The sequence below is a fragment of the Lycium ferocissimum genome, chromosome 10, assembly GCF_029784015.1.
Source record: "Lycium ferocissimum isolate CSIRO_LF1 chromosome 10, AGI_CSIRO_Lferr_CH_V1, whole genome shotgun sequence".
Taxonomy (NCBI): domain Eukaryota; kingdom Viridiplantae; phylum Streptophyta; class Magnoliopsida; order Solanales; family Solanaceae; genus Lycium; species Lycium ferocissimum.
Window position 1 is genome coordinate 3101733 of NC_081351.1, and position 5069 is coordinate 3106801.

Here is a 5069-nt window from a genome sequence, read left to right on the forward strand (position 1 = left end):
CATGTTGTATGAAATAGGAGTAAGGAATTAAGTCTATGTAGTAATTTGATTGTTATGTTATGGATTATGTAATGTTAAAATAGATGAAATGTGTGAAGTTGTGTGAATTATGGTCGTGGCCGAAAATGATCATATTGGTAAGTCATGGATAAAATGGTGTAGTAAATGAATTGTTTGAATATGGTGTGGATTGCTTGGAATGTTCTTAAATCGTGTGTAAATGGTTGCGGATTAGTAATGAATATGTGAGCATTGGAGTTAAATTGAACGTAAGTAGTGTGTCATGGAATTGAAGAAAAAGATCGGGGAATGTTGGGATGTATTTTGGGTTGAATATTGGCATTTTTGATGATAGTTTGGTCGTTGAATTCTGATGGTTGTTGATTAAATAAGCCGAGTGAGAATCTCGGGGTGTCGTATATAATAGAAATGTCACGAAATTTCGGTAGCTTATAAGTGAACTTGCATGGAAAATTAAGGCGAAAACAAGTCGATGAATCTAATGATCATATGGATCCTTTTGAATGTAGATACAAGTGGGATGAATCAAGTGTAGCTAGCAAGGCGTATATGTATGTGAGGCTTACTTTTCTTTTATGGCATGTCCAGAGCCAACATATGATATAATATGTATTATAACTCCGCTCTGACTTACGAGTCCGTTCATGAAATATATATGTTATATATATACAAGCGTGTCATATATTTAAGCTTTAGTGTGTTCGATAGACGAGTAAGTATGAAAAGGTCTTGTACCGAAAAGAGTGTAAGTACGAACATCATAACTTCGTAAGTTATCTTGATTTTGTGCAAAGTGGCCCACAATCCACGATTTCCGACCCCTCCCTTTGGATCGTATGGTATCCGGTGTGTTTATCGCTTCCGACCCCCCCCGAAAAATGATTAAACGTTCCTTACTTCGTAAATGATCTCGGATTTTGCATGGAAACGTTTGATATGATATGCTTTGACCAATCGTCCGATACGTCCCGGCGTTCTCGACACGATAATTGCAACGTCCAATTAAGGATAACATAGAATTAGGCTATTCGAGCCTCGGATACCGGTAAGAATATCCGTTTGTCGAGTCTTGATTTATATGCATATGTTTTCGCACTACTCGCTTTGTAAGGCTCAATGTATCTTTCACCGAAACTTCTCATGTTATGATCTCGTGTGTACGTCACGATACGATTCTCGATTCACCGAGTGACAACGTGACATGTATATATATATCCGCATTATTCACCGAGTCCCTCGTACTTGCGTTTCGGGACACGTTATTTGTATCTGATTAATGTGATGTTACGGGGATGGTGGCCGTGATGGCACATGATTATTATTCACCGAGACTTAACGAGGGCGGGACACGTTATGTATAAATGATTACCGAGATGCATGATTTCATCTACCGAGTCCCTTAATAAAGGGCCGGACACGTTATTGGCACATATGACATCCGATTTTGTTATACCGATCCTATTCACGAGTCCCTCATCGTAGGGCGGGACACGTCATACACATATGTGATTTATGATTTTGATGCATTCTCCTATTCTCGCCCGATTATGTTATCCCCAAGCCTTCTCGCACGTTCGTTCTTCGTCCGATATATATCGGTGTTTGTACGATCCGGTACGTACGATCCGTTGTCGACAATCTTTACTGTATGATGAAAATTATTGGGAGAGAATATCTTGGGGTTCCGTACGTTCGCATGGTTTGTATCGGACATATGATCCGCGTCCGACATCACGCTGAAATAAAGTACCCCGATCCCCGAACCACCTATTATATATCTCCGAAAGCCAAAAGGCTACAACGATATACTTCGGTAGCCATGTTTACGACTAAGGTCCCGGGTCGCTTGCCGTCGAGTTGCTCCGTCGACCTATTGCGTACTTTAGTTTGATTATGTTTTGTTTATAGTTTTTTTCGGACCTTTACATAGTACATTTTCCGCATCGACCCCCCGTCCTTCGGTAATATGTCGATCAATGCGCCGCGTGTGTACCCGTCGTACGAGTTGAAGATATTCCAAAGATGATTGGTGAGCTCGACCCTTCCGGAGCACCGCCGAGTCCGAGTATGTACGATTGTGTCTTCCGGATGACATTAGAGACTTTGCGTACGTTGTTGTGGGAATGATGTGTTGGTACGCTCCATCGCCGACATGTCGATGTGTGTTATGTAATGAGTTTTGTGTAATTACTATTTTGTCAAGTTTGTAAGCCTCATTATGTATTTTATAATTTTTCGGTATTGAGTTTTGAAAAAAAAAAAAAAAAATGTATGCGATAGCGCCAGTCCGCGGGTTCGCTCGGCTCCGGTAGGTTAACTTGTCCATCACGTCCCTCGGAAATTGGGGCGTGACACAGCCGAACTCCAAGGCTAGCTAATCGGTGAACTACACCGACTATCTCTTTTTTCTCCAGCTGTACATCTGTTAGACTACCCATGAATTTACGACTAAGAGAAATACTACATTAGCTTTCCGATGGTACCGTAATATCAACATCATAATCTTTTAACAACTCTAGCCAAACTCTCGACGTAAATTCAAGTCCTTCTGCTTAAAGATATACTGGAGGCTCTTGTGATCAGTATAAATATCAATCTTTGGACACCGTATAAATAATGTCTCCACAATTTCAAATAATGTGGCCAAGAAAAGCCACAGAGTTCAACCAGAACTCACACTTGGAGAACTTGGCATACGGCTCTCTATCTCGAAGTACTCTAAGTACTGCTCATAAATGTTCTGCATGTTAAGCCTCCATTGGTGAATAAACCAGAATATCATCTATAAACACAATCACGAACAGGTCTAGGAAGGGCCTAAATACGTGATTCATCAAGTTTATGAACACAACTGGGGCATTAGTTAATCCGAATGACATAACACAGAACTCATAGTGCCCATATCTGGTCCTAAATGCCGTTTTCGGAATGTCTTCCTCCTTCACCTAACCTGATGATACCCCGATCTCAAGTCTATTTTCGAGAAATATTTGGCGTCTCGTAGCTGATCAAACAAATCATCAATTCTCGGAAATGGATATTTATTCTTTATAGTCACCTTATTGAATTGCCTTTAATCAATACACATTCGCAAGGAGCCATCCTTCTTTCTTACAAATAACACCGGGCCTCTCCACGGTGATGTACTAGGTCTCCCTTCTCAAGTAAGTCCTTCAATTGCTCATTTAATTCTTTTAGCTCCGCAGGTGCCATTCTATAAGGAGGAATAGATATTGGCTGAGTATCTGGCAATAAATCAATAGTGAAATCAATCTCTCGCTCTGGCGGAATGCCTGGAATTTCATCTGGAAACACTTCTGGGAACTCGTTAACCACAGGAACAGATTGAAGGGTCGGTGACTCTGCTTGTACATCCTGAACCCGGAACCAGGTGATAAATGTACCCTTTCCTGATCATCTTTTTTGCCTTAAGGTAGGAAATAAACCTACCCCTCGGAGAAGCAGCATTGCCCTTCCACTCTAGGATTGGTTCGCCTGGGAACTGAAATCGAACTATCTTCGTTCTGCAATCAACATTAGTGTAACAGGAAGCCAACCAATCCATACCCATAATCACATCGAAATCAATCATGTCTAACTCAATCAAATCTGCTAGGGTACGGTGATTACAAACTATCACTACAAAGCCTCGATATATCCGCTTAGCTATAACTGGATCACCAACTGGTGTCGACACCTCAAACAGTTTAATCGATTTAGGCTCTATCCCAAACTTGCCGGCAACAAATGGAGTAACATATGATAAAGTGAAACCTGGGTCAATAAGTGCATATACATCATAAGAGGAGACTGATAATATACCTGTGACGATATTAGGAGACAACTCACGATCCTGCTTACCAGCCAATGCATAAACGCCGTGATCGAGGCCCGCTCTCGAGCTAGACGCTCCACCCTCCTCCTCTACCACATCCCTACCGGTGTCCGAGAACCTTGCCCTCCGGCGGCATCGCGAAAAAAGAACCACCCACGACTGCAGGGTCGAACGATACCTACACCACCTCTCATCAGACACTGCCGCATCATATGCCCTGGCTGGCCACAAGCATAGCAAACATCAGATCCCCGTCGACACTGACCTGCGTGTAACTTACCACACTGGGCACACCGTGGTAACGGGGGTCTCATCTGACTGAATTCTGGTCTGTACTGAGAACCTGATGCTTTAGAAATCTGACCCGCTCCTGAATAAGAAGACCGATCAAATCTCGGACCCGAAAACCGCGGGGGTGAACTCCCTGCCGAATGAAATAGATACCGGGGATGCTGATGTCTCTGTCCTCCCCTAAACTCACCAACCATAAATAGAGATCTAGCCCCTTACCAGGACCCCGATTACCCTTACGCTCTGTCCTCCGCTGACTCTTACGATTCTCTAAATTCTGTGCATCTGCCTGAATACGGGAGATATCCATGCTCGGTTGTAATGCAGCGGTCGTACACTCATCAATCAAATATGGCCCTAGACCTGCCACGAAATGATGAACTCTGTCCTCCATCTCAGCCACCATGGCTGGGGCATATCTAGCCAAACAATCAAAAATACACACAATACCCCCGAACACTCATACCGCCCCCTCGCCACGCAAGAACCTATCTGCTCGGGCCCGTCTGACTTCTGGTGGTAAATAATGACGAATAAAAGCATCCGAAAACTCTCACCAAACGGTTGGAGGGGCATTCTCTCCCCTAGATAGCTCCCATGTTTGGTACCACTGAACTGTAATATCAAAGAGCCTATACGAAGCTAACTCCACTGATTCGACCTCATCTGCGTGCATAACCCTCAAGGTCCTCTGCATACCATCAATGAAATTCGAGGATCCATATTTTGCTTCAACACGTAAAACTATGGAGGATCTAACCCGAGGAAAGTCTTAACCCTCGAACTACCAGCCCGGTCTGCCTGATCAACACCAACTCCCTGCCGCTAAGCCTGAGCGGCTACCAGTCTGGTCAACAACTGTATAACATCCCGCACATCCTGGCCCCGTGCATCTAACTGAGGATCTAGGGGCATTGGGGCA